This window comes from Anas acuta, chromosome 15 (genome assembly GCF_963932015.1).
Source record: "Anas acuta chromosome 15, bAnaAcu1.1, whole genome shotgun sequence".
NCBI classification, from domain to species: Eukaryota; Metazoa; Chordata; class Aves; order Anseriformes; family Anatidae; genus Anas; species Anas acuta.
In genome coordinates, this window is record NC_088993.1 from 11,295,639 (window position 1) to 11,320,939 (window position 25,301).

General features: G+C 39.3%; 1 long non-coding RNA gene across 1 annotated transcript in view; it reads left to right on the forward strand.

Annotated features, from left to right (window-relative positions):
- LOC137864711 (uncharacterized) overlaps nucleotides 1-25,301 on the forward strand; it is an 85,265-nt gene that overhangs the window by 35,630 nt on the left and 24,334 nt on the right. Inside the window, exon 6 of the long non-coding RNA XR_011101600.1 lies at nucleotides 21,246-21,420. This is a non-coding gene — a long non-coding RNA (uncharacterized lncRNA). The remainder of the gene's footprint in view (nucleotides 1-21,245; nucleotides 21,421-25,301) is intronic.

A 25,301-nucleotide genomic window follows, 5' to 3' on the forward strand; every position in this document is an offset into this window, starting at 1 on the left:
GTCAATTCAATAAGATACTGAGCTCTCAGATCAAGGAAGACACTTAATCAAGTGCTTAATTTAAGCATGTAATTAATTCACTGTACTTCTTGGGGGGTGGGGGAAGGAGAAGAGGGGAATTCAAGGAGCTGCAAAATGCTTTTGATAATTTCTTTCTCCAGACTGCTGACATAGGGTGACAGATTTGTCTTTGAGATGAATGCTTTGGATGTTTATATTTTATCTCAGTTGTCTCCCTTTCTGAATTATTTTGGCTATATTATAAGGTGAATTGTAACCAGTTTTCTTTGTGGTTTATTTTTGTGGACTAGAAAGAATGTATGGTATAGAAGAATACATTTTTTTAAAAAGGCAAGGTGTTTTGGAAGTTCCTAGGGTTTAGACAAATTTAGGGTTCGAGGGAATTTAGTATCCAGTGCTATTAGCAATGCTAATCTTTATCTGCTGCTAATTGAAATATTTAATTCCAAACTGCTATACCCACGCGTTCTGTGCCTGCTCAGTCCTTGCTGAAAGTAGAAGTGCTTTAATTCACAGGCTGTGCCCACTAGATGGCGAGCAAGCTGTGCACGAGGGAACAAAATCTTTGTGCTCGAGGCTTTCTCGGAGTGGTTTGTACTGTAACGGGATAGACAGTAGTAGTAAGCAAATGGGGCAGGCTTTATATTGCTCGTACACTCCAAGGGAAAAAGAAATCCAAGACTGCGTAAGTACTGTTAGGATGTTCGTGTTATTAGACTCTGAAAATGCCTTGGGATCTGTAACTTAGTTTTGGATGTCAGCATTAATAACGAGCCAACATCCTGGTGAAACTCTTGTTGCAAACTCCTAATCCGTTTAGGTTCCAGGGGTTTATGAGGTGAGTCACGCCAAAAACGCAATATTTTAAATAACAACATACTTATTCTTCCTTTTGTAATTTGTCAAGCGGGGATTAGCTGACAACAGGTGTGTGCGCGCTGTTCCAAATGGGTGAACTGGTTTTGCCTGAGGCCGAGCATGGATACTGCAGCTGAACAGAGCAGGTGTGTGTTGCTGATGTGACTGAGAGCAGCGCACTGGTAGCTCTCACCCCGGTGTTGATACACAGCGTTTGTGACAGGGTGGAACAGAAAGGCCCCTGTGAGGGTGTGATGCTGGTGCTGGGCTAGGAACTGAACTTGTGCCAGGTGTACAGTGGCATTTCTGTGAGTGTTTGCAGAGATCTGGAACACAAATTTTGGTACTGTCCTTACCTCTTCCTTTTCACAGCTAGAATTTGATTATACTTTGGCAAAAATCCTAGAACTGCATTTCCATATTATAAAGAAACTTGTAGCTCATTAACCTTTCAGCCTAACCTTGTTAGCCTAACCTCTTTTATGCGGTCTTACTGTAATGGGGAATTACCAGAAAAACATTCAGGGAAGGTTGTATTAATAATAAACAACTCAAAGGAAACTCCATTACATTCTTCCTGTAACTTGTCACTTAGCTGTTATCAGTACAGCTTCTAAAAATGTTACCAAAAAAATAATCAGTTTCTATTTTTTTTTGTTACAAAAGTGTGATTATTCCAAAGCCATACATGGAGGTTTTTGGATTGAGCCATACTGACGCTTCTTTGGATGGGCATCTTGTGAGCCTGCTGCTCTTACGCTGTGCTGCTGCTCCAGGCAGCTGCAGAAGCAGAATATGACCCTGCTGGGCCTGCTCCTGCCTTCTGGACACCCCTGGTGGTGCCAGAATGGTGATGCTTCTAGAGAATGAGAGGGCAGTAACGGCTGATGCTCAACAGTGCAGATCTGGGGAGCAATCTGTGCAGCCCTGATGGATTTTCCTAACAAGGCCTACACCAAGCGCGAGGGCAGGCTGGAGGCAGCTGAGCGTGTCTCTGGAGCAGGCTGCAGATGATGGCAGGGTCTGGCTGCACCGGGGCCTCGCCTCTGGCTTCCAAACAGCCTGAGAAGAGAGGTGGCCGGAGGCAGCACGCTGTCATGCAAAGGCAGGAAAACAGTTATTGGTTTGGACTGGCAAAGGCCGTCTTGGAGGTTTTGATGAAGAGGGTGTTTAATCTGCTTGGCTGGAGGGTGGCAGCTCCAGGGTCAAACCACTGCAGTTCCAATCACATCGGCAGTGGAAAAACAGCATGGTTAGGGAACTTAGAGTGGCTTTGGATGGCTTTTGGGCTCCTGCCATCTTTGAAGTCAGTACAGTTCCTGTAGATTTGCTGGAAGAGTTTGACTTGACATTCTTCATTTCTGCTCTGCTTTCTTGTTTGAAAATGAAAACCTGCGGGCTGTATCACAAGGAAGGATTCCTAGCCTGTTCTGGGTGGGTTTGCTCTAGGCCACACAGACTGCATCCACACCAGACACCACTCAGTTTGGGACACCTCTGGGCTCCAGCTGTAGGGCCATAACCATTACTCTGGTGTGTGTTTTTCAGTTCAAGTACATGAACTAATGAGAGCTGTGCTGCAGCTTGCCCTTGCAGGATTTGCAAGGAGCGATGCTGTGGGCATGTGGCGCATGCCCTGGGACGTGGCACGAGGGGTGGGAGAGTCTGCAGGAGGATGGAGCTCCCCAGCACTGCAGTGTCTGCTGGGGGAAAGAGCCAACCCCAACGTGGCTGTGCTTCTGTGGCCTTCAAGGTGGGTCCTTGCAAGGAGCTTTTCTCAGGGTGCACCTCAGATTTCATCTGAAAGGTCGGCTTGTGGCACAAGAGATTCTGTAAGGTGTGTTACACAGACAGGTGGAGGACTGGGATCTAGGAGTGAGCCAAGGAGCTTGTTTGTCATCCTCATCTCACAAATGAGAAGAAAACATTTGGCTTCTGTGCACTGAGCCTCTGACCTTCAGTGGGGTCTTAAGGCATAATTCTTCCTTCATACTAAGGCAGCAAATGATCGGAGGTCCATTGGAGTAACAATTGGAATTGAACAGAACGGAGTAGAATTATTCTGTGTTGTGTTGCGCTGTGGACGTTACAGCTCCTCAGTTGTATGGCTTCTGAGGAGGAATCAATTTCCCACTTCTTTCTCAATGAGGAGTGTAGCTTCAGCCTCAGGGCTTCCTGGGGATCTTTTAGAACTCACATGGTGTCCTGGAACCAGAGGGCCTTGTGTCTGGGTGCCGGGTGCAGTGGAGTTGCTTCTGTGCTGCTTAGACTGCTGCTCCATCCTAGCATTCGCTGTACCGAATGTAAAGCTATTCACTAACTTCAGGGGTTTCTAAATGGATGATGCATTAACTTGGGAAGATCTTTTTCATGTAGAAGGGCTGTACAGTACTGTTTGGCCAGACTAGGAATGAAGGTGTGTAGTAGATCTTCTTTTGACCAATCTCGTTGATGAGACTTGTGGCTATTTGTTAACTTCAGGACCAAAATTTGGTTAGACTAGAATTAATGGAAGCTTTCCCTGTATTTCAGTGAAGCTCAGCTTTCATCTTTTATTGCCTTGTGTTAAATGCAAACTTTTAAAAGAGAAAACAGCACAAGCTCTTATAGGAAAGTGGTTGTGAAACAAAATTTGATACCGTTTCCTCCTCCTTGCACTCTGCAATTTGTTGAATATACCATATTTTTATTACCTGCTGTTCAACAGTTGGTTGTACTGCATACGGAGATGGAAGGTCTTTGTAAAGTCGTTTTCCGTTAGTATTATTAAGGAATACTCTTATTTTCCAGCTAAAGCATTTTGTGAGGTTTTATCACTGCCCACATTGTTACTATCGTAATGCTGCTTAGCAACTAAAAGTAAATCAAAAGAACAACAAAAAAACCCTGAACCCCCATCTTTACAAGAGAAGGGCCTAAGCTGTGAAATTCGGATTTCAGTTTGGATCTGAATTTCCCCAAAGTTAGGGAATCTGTCAGTAGTTTTATATACATGAGGTGTACAAAGCTGTCAGGGCGACCTGGTTCTGCTTCTGGGTGTTTTGTAGTTCCAGGGACAGACCGGGACACAGGGATGAAACGTACAGTATTACCATACATAGCAAGAAAATAAAAAAAGGCAATTCTGATCGTCCCCTTTTTTTGGAATACCCAAAAAAGATGCAGTATTTTACTGGGAGTTTATTCTAGATCTGTATACTAAGTCCCCTACCTCCCCCAGCTGACAGAACAGATGGTTCATCTATTCCTAAAACTTCTGAATCCTTCGAAATCCACTCTGTGGGGAACTGAGTATAGGTCTTTCCTTCAAGAAGTCCCGTACAACCAGTCCTTTTTAATTCTCTACTTCATGGCTATACAGGAAAACTGCTTCTAGTATTATCCTGGTTTGTTGAAAAACCAGGGAAATATCAGTGCAGGTAGTATTTCTTCAGCACTGCAGGAGGAATGTACAGGCAGAGCGTCTCCACTCTCTCTTCCCCAAGCTTTGCTGTATAACCCCACAGCCTTTCAGCAGCTACTTTGTTGTGAGATCTGCATTATGGGGAGCGTGACCATTTAGATCTACCTGTATCTTATGGGTGACTCTTTAGGCAAAAAATAATATTGCAAATAATGAAGGTGAGGGTAGAGCTGTAACAGTCAGTGCAACGATGACAACACATCAAGGTCTGGCTAAGGGAAGGGCTGAAATCTGTTTATTATGGTTGGCTATGTATTCAGAATGGAATAATGCTATAAAAAGAATAAAAACATCCTTAGCAGTCAAGGACCAAAATCTACTTGCAGAAAACAGGTGAAAGACAGACAACATAGTAGCAAATGGACGAGGAGATCCTGAACAACTTCATTGGTAGCCCCACTGAAAATAGTTACTGGAGTAGCTGCAGGCAAGGAGGGAGAAAAGGAGAGTTAACATCATTTGGTTTTCTTTCACTGTGAGGAATTTTCCAAGACTTGAGGAGAACTATGGCACCTGCCTGGTGTCACGTCAGGAATGATGTCCAAATGACCAAGTCAAATAGGCTCTGTAATTGGGAGCTTAGAAGCACACACTGCTTACTTTGATGGATAACTCTTCAGAGAAATGAACATTTTGTTTTGGTGATTCACCAGCTAGCAGCTGGATATTTTTCCCAAAATATTCAGAAATACTCATCTCGCTAAGTGCCGCCAACAATTTGTGCTGTTTGGGTAATGCTAATGGGTTAATGTAGAAATGTGTAATATTTTGTTAGTTCTTTCTTAGTTTGTGGGCCAAAATCGCATTTCTTCTCCAGCAGCAGCAGAAGGCATTTGGAGAGGCAGACCATGTGGCTAGGCAGGAATTTCACTTAGTGTCCATTGGCCAGTCTGTCAAAATTCCTGAGCAAAATGAGAGCTGGAAAGTTGTTTCTGCTTCTGAGTTCGTTGTGGCTCTCAGCACAGTTCACCAAGAAACTAGCAGCGTATGAAGTAGGGCAATGAAATAGCTTGAGCTCTGTTTGATGTTACTGCTGGTCTGACTCACTGTAATCTAGATTTTACCCCAGCTGCCGAGGAGCTTGAGGTCTGAAGATGGAGCTCCCCGGTGCCACCCAGCCTGTAGTATCAGGTACACTGCAAATCCTGGGCTCCTTCCTTTGTGCCAACTTGGAGCTACTCTTTTTTTTTTTTTTTTTCCTCCTGTCCCATCCACAGCTACAATTTGCCAATATAATAAGTACCGTATAAAATAAACCAGGCGCACACATGCCCACAAACTAACAGAAGGCCCGTTCCCCGTTTTCAGCTGTCTAGCATTATGTTCCCTTTCTTCTTGCCTTTTCTGCTCATTTTATGGCTCTTCCCCATCTCAGTTTCTCTCTGCACTCGTTGATTTCAGGTGTAATATTTCCCATATCAAATTTAGAGCTATAAAAATAGGCCACAGTGCAGAAAATATTTTAGAGAAGGGCTGTTATAGCTGAATTAGTAAGGTTATGTGTTGGCGAGTAGTGACACATTAATTTATCTATCCGCAGGGAATTGTTAGTGAAGTTTCTTGTTTATGCCCTTTCACTCTTCCTCCTGATTCATTCTCACCTGTTTTCTGGGATTGTAGTGACTGTGTAGAAATAGAACGTGACCTAAATAGCTCGGATTCATTACAGCACGATTATCATGAAGCAAGAGGGCTAACAGATACATTTTAAATGAGAATGTACCAGTAGATAGGTGGCTCTTTATTTTTTATGAAAGCGTGAAAATTCGAGTAACATATTTATTAAGGTAAGGCAACTCGGGCTGCAGCTTGCTTGGTATGCCTGCTGTACATACGGTGATGCGAAATGAGCTGGAAGCAGCATCCTGCCCACTCCTTCCTCTTGCTTTTATTGATTTAAGTGAGGCTCTTGGGTATCTGATCCTATCGTGATGCCTGAAGATTTATTCCTGTGACTCCCCATGCATCAGCATGATATTATTCCACTTGTTCTCTAGAGAAAATAATTAAGTGAATTACTAACGCATAAAATACTCAAGTTAAAATGCTTAAATATTCCATTTGATGCAGTTATATATAGCTTAATGTAATTTTTATCAGACCAAAATAAGTGCAATATCCTCTTAGTCAGAATGCTTTGTGCAGGATCCTCTTAGTAAGAACGCTTTGGCTTTCATCTCCATTAAATGGGATACTAATTAACAGTTGATTCCAATTTTGTCAAGGTTGCTATGTTGTTATATTCTTAAACAAGCCCAGGAGGTGAAAAAGGTCTACCCTGCGTATAAATTAAAACTAATCATCAGAGGTCAGTGCAATAGTGTTGTTACTATATGTGAGTGCAGACTGTTGAACTGCAGGTATAAATGCTGTGCTATTATACAGGGCTTCTAAAATGAGACAGGAGCTTTAGCTATTGACTGATTTACAGCACAAGTTGCTCCTGGGGAAGGCATGTTAGTTCAGCTTAAGTACAGTTATTTTCTTAGTCCTGAAATTGCTTAAAGGCCATTTATTCCACTGAAAGAAACTCTTTTAATGTTTGGACTTCTCCATAGTCCTTAAAAGAAGATAAAAATCTGTGATAAATGTTGTGAAACATTTTGTTACGTCTTTTTTTTTTGTTTTTTTTTTTTTCCCTGGATACAATTCTGTTCAACTGGGAACAGAACTATCAGTTCCTCTTTTTTTCCCCTCCTTAATTTTTCCCTTTTTCTCTTGATTCACTATGGAAACAGGCATTTTAGCTCCCAAACTTTGTAGTGAAAACATAGCTTGAAACCCTCCTTGCTATTGCAATGCACGTGTGTCTGTGTGTGTCTGCTTGTATTCAAGTAAGCCAGCACTGAACACAACGTGCACTGCAAGGACCGCATCCTGATACTCATCCATCTTCAAGGGACTGTCCCAACGATTCCTGCTGTATCACTTTCCCTCTGTACTTATGCATCTGTGTAACAGCTGTGTTGTGCAGGAAGTCGAGCACAGACCACATGTGACATTGACACGAAGAGAGGGAGAATTTGCACAGTGGAGTGGCGTATGTGTAGATTGCGTGGTGCTGATGCCTGCTTCCTTCACAGCAGTCATTCTGTGCTAAGAGTTTGGTTTAATTCTTGCTAATTTCATGAGCTGAAACAATACCTAAATGCAAAATTTACCTTTTGCATTTCTTTCCTGTGGGGCATGATAAGAAAAGACAACCTATACCATCACTGTTTCTTTGTTTTGCATAGTGGGAGAATGCAAGGCGGAAAGCTTGTGATCTACTGGCAGCATCACCTTCCTGGTGCGGTCGTAAAAGCCTATGTATTTTATAGATAAAATATATTGAAGCTAACAGTGGTGGCATTTACTTCAACATTGTACATTTTTATGCTTTGGCTCAGAGAGGAAAATGAAAAATAGATTAAGCTGTAGTATATTGTTGATTCATGCTCAGTATTGTACCCAGTCTCCATATAACAGAGGTTTTGAGCAGGTTCTGTGCTCCGACAGTTTCACAGCTCAAATCAATTTGGCAGATCTATGCGAAGTGCGAGAAGCTAATAAGTTTTGTTCATCTTTAAAGTAGCTTTTGCGTCATTCTGTCTGTCCCCTCAAATGCTTTTCTCACCTTGACGCAAATGATGAGCTTTGGGTCAGAGGAATCTAATGCTAATTAACATTTTGGTCATAGAAAGATGTGCAAATGCAAGAAGAGAATAGATATGCCAATGTTGATCTAAAATGTAGAAGGTAGGAGTGCATTGCTGAGGTATCTTACATCTGAATAAAAAGGAGGACCTTTGTTTTTTTTATCTAGAACTGAAATGGATAGACCTTTTGGCACTCGGCAATGGGCAGTTATACAAGTAGTATTCAACTTCGATATCTATGTACAATTTAGATATTATTTGTATTTTAAAAGATAAAAGATGTGCTAGCAATTTTGGAACATAAATTGAAAACATTTCAGTGCTTGTAAGAATATCTCAGTATAACAAAAATACACTGTGATAACTTTAAAAAATATATATATCATGTTTTATTCTTGTTTCTCTAAACTGGTAATTCATTGTCTATTTAAGAAGGAAGTCCTTAATCCCTCATCTCGCTTGCTTTTTCCAATGCTTTTGTAGTTGTCTGGATCTGTAGTGAAGTCCACTTGCATGGAATCAAGTCTAAAGTTAGAGCCACATTTGAGTTTGAATTTTTTTTTCCCTTCTGGTTATGGTCCAGGACAAGAGAAGAACCTCATATATTTTCAGAGCAGGAGCCAATTGGTTATAGGCATAAAGAGTGGAAGGACAGCATCCTGTCGTGTCCAGCTCTCAGCAGTACCTGCCAGTGAGCTTATCTTTGTTGTCAGCTCCTCAAGCTTGCCAAGCAGCGTGTCTGCTTGTTCTGCTGTGACAAAGATGTGTAAGATAGATCTCCCAGTCTTTGTCTTCTCCAGACTTTCTTTGGGGTGATGCTTTGTCCATGATATGAAATTTGTCTGTTGTATCCTCTCCATTGGTGGGCTTGGAAATTTGCACACTGCCACTGTTGAGACAGGAGAGCAGGAGAAAGGCCCCAGGTCTACATCTGGGTGGAAGGTCGTGTTTGCTGTAACCTGCCTCCATCTCTTTGTTCTTATTTTTCAGTCTCTATTACAAAGTATAAATACTTGTGTAAGTATAAATATATGCTTAAGTATTGGCATGATGCAGACTAAAACACGGAGGTGGCATTTGAAGGGTGAGATAACTTCTTGCACTGTAAAAGATACTACCCTAGTAAAAAGCTACTGCATGGTTTGTTTTCTGTAAGATGCTGCATGGAGGTGGTGTGATCCCACCTGAGTCTCAGCACTGTGCTGCTCTTTCCCACTGGCTCACCCCAGGTACCCTCCTGGACAGAGCTTTACCTGGGCTCTACATCGCTTTTTGTAAGTGACCTGGCACCGAAACCTGGGTGTTACTTAATCTGCCTCAATAGACTTACTGTGATAATGCATTATCTTTTATTTCTTCAGGAACTGCTGAAGCTTTTTCCTGCACTGCTTCTCATCTCTGTGTTAAAGCCCCTCCTTGCATGCTTTGCCCAGCTGTTGCATGAATAACCTCCTCGGCAGTGTACGTTTGGGGAAAAGTTTGCAAAAGGAAGTCGTAAGTGTTTGGGAAATGTTTAAACTGAGAACAGTGTAAGTCTGATAAACTTACAGAACTGGAATATGTTTTTCAATTTATATTGGAATAATGCTTCATTTTCCTTATTATGGACTTTTTAAATCTCCAAGGGTAACATTTCTCTATCAACGTCTTCTTTACAATAAGCCCAAGCGTAGCCATTGACCCTGAGAATTTTCAATGGGAGAACAGGGGAGGCAAAAAGTGCAATTTCAGCCCCCGTGTACCAGCCATCTCTTAATGTGCCAACTGTCACAACCTCCAGTAACTCTGAGGAACTCTGGTCTTCGAATGATATGAAGTCTAGAAATGACATATATTTTGAATGTGTTATAAAATGACAGCTAATGCATTTCAATTATTCAGGAATATAATGTCAGATCCAAAAAGAATTCTAAGCTGATTAAATTTAGCCATAGTGTAGGCTCTCCTGTCTAAAATTGTGATCCTAAAACATCATGAGACCTCAACTTCAGGACACCTGAAGCTGCTGTTTTTTTCAGTTATAAGTGACTGCGAAAAATATTTGAGATTCATTATTACCGGGCATAAGGAGGGGATGAACTAGATAATAACTTTCTAGTGATTCATGAAGCCAGCTGTGAGAGGAAAGCATTAGAATCTAGACCTTATTCTTGGTGCTGTTTCTATATTTTATCTGGTTACTTTTTGCTTATGGAGTAAGTTTTTTAACATGAAGTACAGGAACAGCCGATACTCCGACCATAATAATTTTTGCATGAGAGATGTCAATTATGGCTTTAAGTTACTTCACCTTGAGGCAGGTCTCAAGCCTGGGAAGCAACTACACCACTGATACACTTTTAGAGGCTTTTTAAAATAACCTTGCTGTGAGTTGTGTTCTAGCTAAGGAAAATTATCACTTAAAAGAAAACTTTAAGACTGTTCTCACTTTAGCAGTGTAATTTTAGGGTAACTCCACAGGTTTGAGTTGTTTCAAAAATGGGCCCAGTGGGCAAATTTAATTTTGTGTCTGTTTAAAGAGGAGTCAGCAGGGACCGAGCTCAGTCATGGTGTGGAGGCTGTTTGCTCAACAGCTAGTGGAAAGTATGGAAGAAGTATGCTGAAGAGAGATGTTCTTCAAGGTGTTATAGAAATGTTAGCTGACACTTCATTCATTTGGTTTGACCCAAGAGGGCAATACTTACTCAGCTGGGAGTAAAATTGAGAAACTGGGAAAAGAGAAATAAGGGAAAATGAAGAAATTAGGCTTCAAAACCTAGATTGTGATAAATGCCTAGTGGAAGTTTTAGTGGAATTCTTACAAAAGTTTTGAGAGTAACAGTTACAGCAAGACCGTAATTCCCTATTACCAGTTGTACCTTTGAATCTCTGGTACAGATAACTCAGGTTTGCAGTTACCCTTTCAAAAGATAACAATTTGTATTAGGAAAATATGAAGAATTGTTGAGAGCCAGGAAAGCAGTTGAGAATAACGTACAAGATAACACAAACATGTTATGTATGTATTTATGAGTGATATTTATATAAAGTAATTCAAGGGACAAATCAGCATAGCTTCTATAAAGCTAAATCACAGCTTTCCAACTGCTGCAAGTTCTTGAAGGATTTAATGAAACAGACAAAAAGAGAACTGGGAGCTAGAATATATTTACACATTTGGAGGGCTCTGTATACAAAGTTATTAAGGAGAATTGGAGCAACTAAGGTGGGGGAAAGTTCTGCCAGGTTTCAAAATGCATGAAATGGTAGGAAAAAAGAGGTCTGGCTGGAAAGGTCTAGAAAAAAAGTCAAGCATTGGGGTTCCCTGAGGCTTCACCCACCAGCTGTTATAGTGCTGTGTTATCTTTCTGGAGTAAGGCTGAGACATGGTGTGCCGATACTTTGTAATGCCACACATTTATTTAAATTAGGCAATATTAGAGAAGATTGCTGAGGGCTCCATGAGAATGTAATAGGACTTGGTAATAAGATGTCAGATTAAATTCAATTTAGAAGAGTGCATGGGAATTAAAATATGAATGACTTCAGCATGCTCAGTTCCAAATTAATCCTTAAGAAAAGCGTATATTATATTGGATTATTTGAGAAACAATGTTTTGATTAACTAAAGCTCACAGTAAAAAGCTCAATACAGGCACAGATATTTTAAAGTTGTCTGGGCTTGATTACTGATCACTGGCTATACCGATTCCATGAAGTGGTCCAGGTGCATGGGGCCCTGTCAGAATCGTGTGGCTTCATACCAGCACAAAAGTGTCATCATGGTGGACAGCTTGGCAAGCCCATGCCTGGCTTGTAGTTTTTAAAAGGAAATTTTGGATGTTAATATACATTTTTTTTCCCCCTGAAAATGAGAAAAAATAAATACATCCCAGCTATGTTTAGAACGTGATCTTTGTGGATGTTTTCTGTTACGCCAACTAGTTACAATAATAGGCTGTTTCACAGCTCCCCAAATCAGCAAAATTTAGTTCCATGGAGTCACAAAAATTATAAATATTTTAGATTTTTGGGAGAGGGGGAAGAGCAAGTACATGCTCTTCTCAGAGAGGGAAGGGGAATGAGGAGCCTTTGAAGAATGACTGACACAGCCTACATATTGGGCAGGGAGGTGTCACTGGCCAGCTAACATGAGCTGGCTGAGCATTGCTCACTTTGAAACCCGCAGATGTGACTTAAAGCAATGGACCAGGTTCTTCTGTCTTCCCAGGATCCATCTTCTGGGGTGAGAGGGGTTACTTAACTCCAGTTTTTATAAAAGGTAATGGTGCCATATCTCTTTGGGTGTGGAATTGGCTCTAGGCTACTTGTTCAGGAGGAGGCAGGCTGGGATTCCTCTCCTTTCCTACTGCTGAAGATCTAGATCAGGGATGCTGTGGTCACGGGACTGTGTGGTGAGCAGCCAGTGCATTATCTTCTTTGGTCTGCAGAGCTGGGCCACGATGGAGCTAGGAAAATGGGCCCAGAGCAAAAGCATAGACTGCAGTTCCTGATTCTGCAATCTGTTTATCAGAGAGTTATCTGGGCAGGGAGTCACTGGTCAGAAACTGGAAGTAATCCGGGGACCTGGGAGTGCAACCAACAATTTTTTCTCCCTTGCTGAGTTCCACTCTGAGGGGTGCTCCTGCTGTCCCTGTGAGTGAGCAGTCACTGTGAGGGGCTTTTGCAGAGAGTTAGGCAGAATGGCAGCATCGTTATTTATAATTTCTGAATTGTATTTTCCTAGGAATAGACAATGAAATGCCTCTGAACCTACCAGAGTTTTGGTGTTCAAGACATGAGTGTTAATTGAATTTAGGTGCTGATATTTTTACTATTGCAGGAGAACAGATTTCTGGGTTGTATTGGATTTAACCAACCCCAGGAAGGCTATTCCCATAAAGACATGTAAGTTTCCAAGTGTCAAGCTGCGTGAGCTTGATGCAGCCCTACAAGTATGTGGTAATACTGTAAGCATCAATTTTCACTTTCCATATGAAAAAAGATGGCTGAATTCATGTCTCTGAATGCTGAAAAGTAACAGCCCTGAACTGCAACCAAGAGAAGGGAATTTCAGCCTCATGATGAAAACCAGTATTTTTCAGCCTTGTTTAACTCTGTTTCTTTCCTGAAATGACAAGAAACTGTGCTGCAGATGTGAAGCACGGGATCACCTACAAGATTCACAGATTTGCGGGTTATAATGAAAATTCTGCTATAATCTGTATATTGTGGCTGCTATCAATGTCTGCTGTAAGAGTACTTACTTAGAACTCAGCTGTTGCAGATTTGACCCTAGGTCTTTTGTAACTTCTCTGCTCGTATATAGCATAGCTCCTCTGGAGAGCAAAGGCAAATCCAATTTAAAATCTTGTCTGAGGAATGATGTTATCTTTAAACAAACAAACAACAATATAAACAGAGTTAGATAGTACTCAGCAATCTGATTTTTGTGATGCCTGTTGCTCCTTGCTATATTGGATATTTATATGAGGAAGAAAGTGTTTTTACATGAACCAAAACACAAGTTTTTTGGATTGTAAAACCCTTTAAAATTTCACCAGGAACTTCTGATGTCATGTACGCGTATATGTAGGCATTATATACATGTTTATTTGCCATTTGGCTCCTTACAACTTTTTAAAGTATCCTGAAAAAGCCACAAATGTTGTAGGATAGTAAAATTACCACAGGCAAACATAACTAATAAAATGATATAATCTTTAATTTTAATTAAATAAAAATAAAAACCAGATGGTTGCATACATATTGTATTCCCTTTGATTTCTCATTTGCAGTTGTAGGATAAAGATCTCTTTTAGGTTGTTCCCGTCCTGTCATTTATTTATATGAAAGTAATTCATGGTAAGCCTAAGAAGTGCAAAGTATGGACACTGGATGTTAGTGCCTGCATTTTGTTACCATCTTTCATGTTTAACGCATTGAATCTATTAATATCAAACACAGTCTATAGAAATAATGGAGAGCTGATACCACAGTGATGATGGGGGGGGGGAGGGGTGGACACAACACTGATTAAAAGGAAATTAAAAGGTCATTCATTTGGGAATTAATGGTATTAAATCTGCAGCGATTTACATAGTACAGAAATTAATTTTTTGATTGTCTTCAGGTCTTTGAAGATATTTCTATCCCAGAAAACTCTGCAGACTATACTAATAATGAAAAGCTAAGTGATTTGGAAAAGTATTTTCTTCTGGTAGAAACTTTCAATTCAGAACTCCAGGGAAAGAGCTTTCCAATTTGTAGAATAGGAAGAAGGAAGAAGCAGTGCTGCTGATCTGATTCATCAATAGATAACACAGGGGAGATATAATAAGCTATTTAATATATAATGTATATGCTATATAATATAATAATAAAGCAACAGCACCAAAAGGGAGGAACAGATTTTGATGTTTGCACAAGGAAAGAAATAACGACAGTCGTGAAAAATCATAAGTTCAGAAAGAAATTTCTAAACAGAATTTTGGCTGAGGAGGAATTATAGTCTTATGACTGTGAAATCTAAGAGAGGAATTGTAACTCTTGTCTGGCATTAAGCAATGAATTTAACTGCCTGCTCAGTTTTCCTGTCTGATGCCATATTGTTTGGATAATGCACAGCGCCTGTGCTGGTAGTTTGTCATCAAAACACTAATGCAAGGTCCAAGTATGGTACTGTCAGTCTCAGGCACTCTGAAGCAAGACAGATTTCCCAAAATCAAAGGGCTAGCTTAAAATGAAACACAAGGCTTTTAAACTTGTTCGGGGTTATTTTTATTTTAGGTTTTAAAATGGAATTTCAGAAGAGAGATTAGTAACAATGCTAGGATGGGGCTGCATATTGAATTTAATTTATGGAACCTTATATAAGGGGTAAACATTTTGGCCTGGTTTATTTTAAAACTTGCAGAGTTTGGATTTTAATCCAGAGAGAAAATGGGTTTCAAAGTCAGTATTGTGTTCAGGCTCACCTCTAGACATGACATACATTTTTCCAAGTCTTAAGAGCATGCAGACTGCAGAGATATATATAGTTGAGATTATAAATGTAACGCAGAGTGTGACAGTTTTTGCAGAAACTTTTCATTGGTTTTATTTGTTGATACTTTACTGAGTACATGTGCCTTTATACATTTTAAGCAACTGAATATATTTAATCGATGCATTAAGAGCTTAATTAAACTGAACAGAATGACAATCCCAGTTAGATCATGATGGGATTAAAAAGGAAGGCCAAAACATAGTTATGGACAAATATTGGGAAACTTCCTACGTATTCATAAAATTGTCACTGCGGTGTGTTCTGAAACTCCACATCCCTTAACCACGAATCTTAGCACTTCTGGTAATGTCAGCCACGTAACTGTAATGCAACTCTGACCCTTAAAATGTGCTGCCTTACATATACACATTGATTTGCTGTCTGCTGAGAAAGTAATAGCTTGCTCATTGTCCGATGACAATTCTGGCATTCTTGTCATTTTCTGTTGGTTTATCATTGCTTACCTGCTGCGTAACACTCTCGGAGAGGACTTCGGCTTTCTGCAGTTCTGCAGCAATCTTCTTGTAGTTCTTGGAGTCCCGTTTGTACGCCATGTGAATTATTCCCTGTCAGTAGCCATTTACGCTTGGGCTGTAGTGAGACTGTTCACCTTGTCAAGTGCTTATCACCAGGTAATGTGAAAAGTTCTGTATTTTAGAGAGGACATTGATCACTTCCGTTCTGTGCTAATAATAACTCTTTTCAAAACACCATGGATAAAGGATGTCCCACATTTTTTCATTGCTGGCAAGAGAACTATGCCTACTCATTGCAGTTAATTTCTGCTATGGTTGTAGCATCATACTAATGAAGCTCAGTCTTAATTTTTAGTTATCTCTGGATGTTTAAAATTTTTTTTGAACTGTGTTTAATCTAAGGTTTTGGTGCCATCTAGAAGGACATTGCTTGCCTTTTCCAAATGTTCACAGAATTGTAAGGAATTATGTGTTTTTGTACTTTCTTCCACCAGTACAGCTACATGTGTCATTTACATCCAAATAACATGTGACCAGCTTGCTTTGCAGCACAGAGGCTCAGTATAGTCTGCTTATTGGTACAGATCTGAATATTCAGTGGGAATTCAGTTCTTATGGTTTCTGTGTTCTTTGACCTGTGACACTGTGAATCTTGTGGCCCACAGATGTTTTCCAAGTTGTGTTGTCCCTGTTTATGCCTATTTCGTTTGCTTCATGGAGCTCATATTGCATCCTTTTCATCTTCAGACTCCATGGAAATAATTCTGGGGGCTGTTCAAATCATGAGCATCAAATCCGCCTCACACTCAGTTCCTCTACTTACCAGCATCCAGGTCTCACTCTGCGCAGGTGAAACTAGCAGTACCACAGGAGGCTGCAGCCCTGCATTAGCTCCTGTTCCAGCTTTGCAATCTCTCCTCGCCTCTCCAGCCCTGGTGGCAGGCACAGCGTTCAGGCAGTAAGTTGGTTTGGGGAGCGATCTCAGCTCGCTAATTGGGATCTGTCATATGGCCGTGTTCTGCTGCTACAGAAAGAGTTGGGTCAGCTCCAGGGGAGATGGGAGGCACAGGGTGGGAATGAGCCTCTTCCCATCAGCTTTGCTTTTATGAATGGATTTGTTAGGCCGGCCAGCAAGCAGGAGATGTTCTCCAAGGAGGCTGCAGAGGTGGCCGGAGCTGGGTTGAGTGGGTTCTTAGATTTCAGAATTGCTCTACATTGTACATTGATACCTCAACAGTTTTTGCCATTGACAACAAATGTCTGAAAACATCATGCTTAAAAAGGTTCTCTCTCTCTCTCTCTCTGTCTCTGTCTCTCTCTCTCTCTCTCTCTCTTTTTTTTTTTTTTAATGAAGACAGGGCTGCTGAGATCAGATCTGCAATTGAGCCATTATAGTACTACCATGTAGGCAGGAAAGGAATTTATTTCACTTTGCAGTCTCTTTCAATTTGCTTTGAGGAAGCACAGAAGTGTAGCTCTATTCATACCCAAAACAATGTGTTGTACCAGTATCATATACACTTTAATTGTAATTTTGGATGATGTTTAAAAACATGAGCAATACCTTTGTTATTCACACACTTATTCTTTGCAAGTTTGTTTTCCCGTAAGAAACACTGTAAGAACATTGTAAGAAATAAAACAGTGAAGTAAAGTAGCCAGAACTAGCATGGCTATGACTGCACTGAGAAAAAGATGCCATGTTCATTTGGGAATTACCCTGTTTCTACTGCTGTTAAGTCTCTGAACATGTCCATGGTGATATATATACTTACATTTACAGAACTCTGAACAGTGTCTAACTGAGTTTCAGACTTATGTAGTTAATAAAAAAGCCAATTCTCTTCAGACAGCCTGGAATTCTTATTAAATGTGTAAGTTTCCTTTTAGGCAGCAGGTTTCTACATACTAGAGGCCTCAGGCTAAAGCAAAAAGAAAAGGGAATTTGTATATGTTGGTAAGTGTAATGCAGAAAGGAAAATCTCCTTCTGCTGGCAGGGCTTCAGCTAATTCAGTTGTAGGGTGTTCCCTGCTTTAGGAAGGGCAGCTAAGAAATACAACTTGTGGAGAACATCATTCTATTTCAGGCTCTCTCAAGTAGTTACTGTACTTTTAATTAGAAAAAGCAGTGAAGGGGGGAAAGCGACTGCTGCTTCTTAGTAAACAATTTTATATGTCCTGCACAAAGAGCAATGAAGTCCAATTGAGAATTTTCCCTAGAACTAATGGGACTAGTTGTAGAAATGATACTTAATATGAGAAATGAAAAAACGAGGTCTGAACTAATAAAGCCTCACAGTAATGCTGTGCGTTATGTTGTTTCTTACACAGCTTGGAAACCAAGGCAAAGAGAAGTTCTACAACTTGAATATACCAGGGGTTTTGTGGTAGAGCCAGGAAGTGAATCCAGATTATTAATTTTTGACAATGTCTTCCATCCCACTTAGAAAACAACTTTTTATAATGCTTCGAGGCGGTAAAATCATTGATATATTTGTGATAAAAAATGCATGTTGACAGCATTGTCTTATTTCAAAAGCAGAACTGAATCAAATGCAGTAATACAATAAAAGCTGCACTTCTAAATAGGATGCTCTTCACAGCAATACCAGAGTACTTGTAAAACCTACTAAAATCAGATTTTTCTTTAACTCAATTCAGAGAGGGTATTGCTGAAAAGATACTCAAAAATGAAGTGCTGCTGCGGGCTTTGCCATTCAGCTTAATTGCTTTCATTTCCAGGCCAAGTGGCTCTCCTGATTTCTGCATTGTTTCCCTGTGCCTAATGAATAGCTAATATTAATTCCTCATGGAACCGATCCTGTATAGCGGAAGATAGGAGGGCATGTGGGGATGGATGGTTTAAAATGGCTCAGCTTACCTGCTGATGGGTGGTCGAAGTGACAGCAAACATCTCGCCAAATAATTAGGAGATACCTGCATATCACTGGCACTTCTGGCTAAGGCTGACTACTGCTAGGTGCCCAACACAGCAGTAGTTCTTGAAGCAGTTTCTGCTGTGAATACACACGTGACAGTCCTTATCTAGAACGTAAAAGTTAAAAAGTGCTTTGGAACCTCATCACTGGAATACTGTGTAGGGGTTTAAATGCGAGGAGCAGAATCATTGTTCTGGTAGAGACTTTGCAGATGATGGTAGCAGAAGCAGGAACACTCACAAAAGGTGCAGAGTCTTATGGAGTGGTTTGCTGAGAAACTGGATGTGACAACACTAGTCAGTCTAAAAAAATAACAGCCCACAAGTTAAAACAGTGGAACAGCTTTTCCTTAAAGTGTGGTGATGAAGACAAACAGACGAATGTAGGAGGAATAAAATAAATCAGCTGTTAACACCCTCTTTGAAAGCACTTTTAAAAGAAAATAAAATTACTTTTTAGGGCTTTTGAGAAATACTTTCTTCTTTTCATCCTTTTAAAGAAGAAATTAAAGTATCTTTTGATTCTGTACATAATAAAATATATATTAAAAAAGCTGCCCAATTCTGTGAGTATTTTCACATAATAAGAAGTGTTGTGTCAAAATGACAGCTGTTAGTTTTGAGAACAGATATCCTTCAGCCCTATTTTTAACAAATGCAGTAAGATGACTTAACTGCCATCAGCTATCACGACTTTGGCCTCTGGTCCAAATCCATTTCATGCAAAACTTTGAGGAGGAGATGGGCTTTATGCTGGGAAGAGAAAATTAACAAATTTGAGAGCGTACTCCAAGTTTGAGGGTTCTGTGCCAAAAACAGTTTTTAACTTTCTGCCTAGACTTTACAAATCAGCACCAGCAGCTATAATTGGACTAGCAAACAAAAAAGAGCACAGCATAAATAGTCCTGATACAAGATGCTCAATAATGACAGTTCACATAAACAAACGATCCCAGAATCTTTTTTTTTTTCTTTTTTTTTTCTTTTTTTTTTTTTCTTGCACCTTATTTCCTTCCTATTTCTACCAAAACAAATGGTAGTATTGTTTTGGTTCTTATAACCCGTTAAACCCCAGAAAATCAGGGTTGTAAGCAACTACAGCATACATAAAGTAATTTAGATGGTACTCTGTGCAGTATTAAAAATTATAATCATGCAATGAAGTGATGTAAACTCCAGTTCTGAAGAAACAAAGGACAATTAAAGTGACTACAGCAGGGCTCAAAGCAGAATACACTAATCAAAATGTCCCCAGAGTTCAGAAATGGGTATAGCGGTAGGGTTTTGCTTACTTCAGGTGTGATGAGAGTACCTGTTTAATTTTGAAATAGAAAATACTGTTCCATTTTATTTTTTGAAACAAAACATTTAAAATTGAGTATCAAGACAGTAATTTGCTTCGTCATTCTAACTCGTAAACTCACAGGTTGATAATTAGTTTGCAGCAACTGTCAAATGATTAAGGAGTGGAATATTTTTACCTGCCTGTGCTGATGAAAAGGGAAATGGTTATATTTTCTGATCTTGAGGATCTCAGAAGCTGTATAACTCCTTTAAACAATTGTGTTGCTGCAGCCTATTGGGTACTTATGAAACTTCAGCAGCTTAAAATTACTTTCCAATCTTCATGTGCTGTATTTTTGTTGTAGTAGTAGTTGTTTTTTTGAGGGGGTAGTGTTTCCTGTTTCAGTTTGTTTTCAATGCAGATGTGTCATGGCATCATTTTACAATTTGTGGTATTTAAGATAGTATTCCTTCCTGCATCCATATTTATTTTGGAATAATTAATAGAAGGGAGACATACCAGGATCACAAATAAACACCTTTTAAAATGCTGTTATAGACTCAATTTTTAAAGGATGTGGCTAAACAAATTAATATTTATTTTTTATCTTCAGGATCCCTGAAAGTAGAAATCATAGACCTGCCTGAGCAACGAGGGAGGTTTGAAAAAGGAAATAATAATTTGTCTCTGCACTGTGGAGATAGCGGTGGCCATTAGGTAGGATGACCCTTGCTGTGCTCAGCTCTACTGGTACAGAAACTTCAAGGGAACCCCAGCTTGCCTTATTGGCCACAGCTTGCACATGCCTGAGCAGGAATGCTACGCCATCGTACGTTGAGTTCCTGGTTGTCATTCCTCTCTCTGAAACCAGCCTGCTGGGGGGCTGTGTGAATAACTTGGCTAGTGCGCTGCTCTCAGTGCTTACTATTTGTGTATTGTGTGTAAGCATCTGTAGTTATTAGTCAGGTTCTGTGCTTCGTATTTTATTTCTGCAGTTTGTCATTTCAAGTGAGGTTTTCAAATCTAAAAGTATTTTTGGTGATTTTAGCCAAATTCATGGCCTACTGGTTAAAAAGGTGTGTATTTGGTCATTGTGTGGCAGATAAGGTAAAATCCCTGTGAGGTTGTGACATGTTCAAAGTACTTATCTAGATGTTTTGTCAGATAACTGCTGGTTTGCTTTAGCTATGTAGCGGCTGGTGAGTTTCTTTTTGTTTGTTGGTTTCTTTTTTTTTATTTATTTATTGCTAACTCGCAATCAAAACTAGAGACCCAGGTGTATCAAATGGTACCGATTAAGAATTGTAAATCCCTGTATCTTTTAAATTAACACACTTGTTTATAGCTCAGAAATGCATTAAGAAACTTAAACCTATGAATTAAACGCATGAAAACATTGCTTAGAAGATCTTGCAAACTCCGTTCCACTGTGAACAAACTGCACCCATTATTAGCAGTGGGAAGGGATGATTCTTACAGTGCTTTCTGCCCGTGGATTTACAAAAGGTCTTTACATGGGATTGTTGTACCTCTTTGCAGGTGAGAAGGTTGAGACAGAGAGAAAAGAAGCAATTTATCCAAGGTCACCTAGAAAGCTAATAGTACTGCAGGAAGGAAAACCAATGAATCCTGAGGTGCACGCTGTTTTCCTTCCAACTGTTCCAAGTTTCCCGAGGAAACAAACATCTCCACTGAAGTTTCCAGTCAGCATCTGGTAAGCATTCAGAGAAAATTGTTACTTCTGCCATGAATTCCTAGTTTTATTGTTTGATTCAAGCAATGTTATACTGTTAATCACATTAACTCTATATTTTTTTCTATTGATACCATTATAATTCCAGTGCTGTTTTTTGAAATTAATTCAGATATTTTTTATTCAGTTATTTTTTGCCAATGCAAGCGAAAACAATTTATCACAGCCTTTCTTTAAAGACAAAACATTAGAAATTCTAATGTAGAGATGCCTCCTGCTGCAATACATCTCATAATCTCTTTATACAAATAGAAATTCCATCAAAATCAAAAGTAGAGGAAAGGCCTTAATTTTACATTAAAGTTCTTATTCAGATTCAATTTATTAAAAAAAAAAAAAAAGGAATTACTTTTGTCATAGTTCTTGACTATACATGAAACTATTCAATTTATTTCTGTGTATGGTATCCTGCTCCTTGGAGACTTCCTAGAATTGCCATATAAACCTGAATGTCACAAGGTCTCTTTACTCAAGACAATGCTGTTCAATGCTGTTCTTACTATGTCAATAACAAAAGCTGCATTTATATTTTAAACTTCTGATGGAAACGTTGGTTAGAGTTGATTGAATTTTTCTTAACAAATAATTTTCACGGATTTAATGGAGCTGGTAACTTCTTTTGTTTTAGCTAGTCTAGCAGCCTCTAGGTCTACTGAGACTATTCAGCTCTGTCACTCTGTGACTCTGAGTAGTGTGTGTTAATGGACTTGCAGATGACTTTCCTAGCAATCAGGTAAGGTTGTCCCTCTGCACTGACCACTCAGCTGTTGTAAGCAGTGTTAGTAACCACAAAGATTTGTAGACTTTCAGGCGGGATTTTGTATGACTAATCATGCTCTCACTGGAATTGTCTGACATTTTGGTAATGGCTTCAGTGCTGCAGAAGTAAGCCTTTAAGAATGAAATATTTTCTGTGTTATAAGGATACCCTTCCTATTACTGCAGCAAACCTAACACTGAGGAAATGCTGCTCAGTGCACTGAAAAAAGAGATCATGTGAAAACAAGGTAACAATGCAGTGTTTCGGCATATCCACAAGGTTTTGCTGAGTAAACACAGACAGGTCTAATTTTGATGCTGTATAACTTGTGGATACTTGACTTTGCATGCCAATAATACTTCTCAAGATAAACTGTGTGTACAATATGATCTGAAATTGAATAGCTGCCTTTCCTCGTCTACAATAACATACACAGAAGCATCTGGGCTGGCTGAAATGTACACACATTTGCCAGACATTTGCAAATGATGCATTTTTTATGCTTTGAAAATGTAATCTCAAAGTTTCCTGTTCTTTATTTTTCTGTACTGTGTTGTTCTCAGATCCGTTTTCTATAGAAAATTACTTTTTTTTTTTTTAGTATTTTGTAAAATAAATAGCAATAAAATGAGGTGAGTTTTCTAAGTTGTATAGGAAATCAATGTTGTTGGTGTATTTTCATTGAAAACCATTTAATTACTTTTTAAAGCTTTTTCAGTTATCTTGGCAATGTGCAGTGTAGAACTAGAATATGTGACTCAGGAGAAATTGTGTTGGTACTCGTTTTAAAAATAAAAAAAGAAAAACGTATTGTATTCAATTAAAACCTGAGCTGAGACCCAAAGGAGCAAAGAGAACACTGCTCATTACATAGTGGAGAAAATCTGTAGCTGATGTCACTTCATAGCTGGATTGACATCAGTGAAGCTACATTGATATATAGAAGCCAAATATTTTTTTGCATGCTGGTGGTATTTTCTTTATTCGAAACCCAACTCTACTTCATATTGGATAGAACAGCAAAATAATGTTCCCTGACCTGGCTTCCTGGCTTCAGTGAGGTTCCCCTGAATTTACATTCATCAGACTGGGGGCAGAATCTGTTTCAATATATACAATATACTATCTTTTTTTTTCCCCTCCTTCTTTACTGCTTTGAGCCACTTTGCCACTTTGTTAGATCAAAGCTAGTTGAAAGCTGAGCTAACCAGATGGTTGTGGATTTCCCTGTGGAAGACTATCCCGGGGAGACATAGAACTAGAATGAGGGATAACTTGATAGGGGAGGTGCTGAGAAGCATTTGGCTAGAGTACTGCTGTGCACAGGTGATTATAAACTGCTTGGATGAGCTGGGGGTCTGGCATAATATAGAGCATCCCTAAAGCTATCTTTTTATTGTACTGGGACTGAGATTGATGTGGGAGTACTGGATAGAGGATTGGATGTTCCCCCCTTCTCCTAGCTGTGTGGGGTGCATCTCAGTTAAAATGAAAAATTCAGTCTATGAATTATAATTTTTACTTGAAAAGCTAGAGCTTTATATTTTCATTTTGAGGAGTACTATTTTGTATGCAAACCATCTCAAGGATCAAGATGAGACTATTCTCTAAGGTGTGTTACTGCTGCTTCAAGTACATGGCTTTGCAATTCATTAAACTCTGCTCTCTTCCATGAAAATGTTCGTGTAAAATTCTGCTGTGTGTATCTGTAAATTGACATGTATAACCATGTTGCACTGCATCTCTATTAATTACACGCCACTTACTATGCAATTTGTGAATGTGATGAATATCACAGGAAAAAGAATGTCCTTTTAGTGCCACTGAAAGAAACCTACGATGTTTTAAATTATGACCATTTCTGTTTAATTAGAAGAGCCCTACAACTATTTACAATATCAATAAAGAAGGTTTTTAGGGATCATTTATATTATTTTCTAATGGTTCAACTGGTGTACTATTAAATCTCTGTGTCTAAGTCAATGTGTAAATTTCATCTATAATGACCCAGAGTTTTGACTGTACCTATCAAAGAGACCACCTTACTCACCAGGGCATGTTGTGAGAGCTGAAATGTTCCAACAGTTTGAGCAGGTAGTTGTAACATTCAGATGGATGGCAGCTAACTTTGCAGTGAGAAGCCCATCACAGTTGAATTGATGATGCATGTCATATTGTGGGATGATGTAGGAAAATATATCAAACACAAATTTGATATATTTACAAAATTTTCTTCTCCTAACATTTGCATTGTTAAAAATTGTGCCTAAATTTAGATGCAATCAGCCTGTACTTCTGTTGTTTATATGAGTGTAAATTGGCACAGATGTGATGGTCCTACCCTATGTACAATTAACAGGAAAAAGAATTTTATAAGTTGAATAAATGTAATTTTTAAAGTTACATGACAATGTAATCCCACGGACTGCTGTAAATGTTTACTGAAAATATTGGCCAAGCACCTTATTGGCGGTAGAGGGTCACCCTTAGAATAAGGAATAATGTACAGTTCGATATTTATTCATATGTGCTTTTAGTTTTAGCACATATCTGTCCCATATAAATTCTTTGTTTTCAAAGCATAACATGATGCACATCTGCAGGCTGACTACCTGTTCAGGCAATGTTCTTAGCTTTCCTTGAAGAATACTGATGTTGGCATAGCTTTGGGGACCTCTGCACTAGAGATCATGGGAATGACGTTTAAAGTAGGTTGAGAATTCCCTCGTTGTTGACAGGGAACAGTACGTAAGGAATAGTTCTGGGAAGTTTGTAAGCTGTTGCTCCTGGACCTGTTTGGTGTTTGTCTGGTGTTTTTTTCTGAAAGAAACTACTGGAAATATCAAAAGACACTTTTGCTTCTTTGTCTCAAGGGTGTTAAATGACTAACCCTTAGTAAGCTTTTATCGTGTTTCTTACAAAAATAAACCTGTGCACTGATGGCAAGCAAATTTGATCATCTCCACCTCATATCAAATGTCATTTAAATTGTGCCCGTATACCTACTGACCATAAACACCCCAGCATCTAAAATATTTTTGAAAACAAAACACTCAATTGCCTTTAGGTGAGATGATTTTAC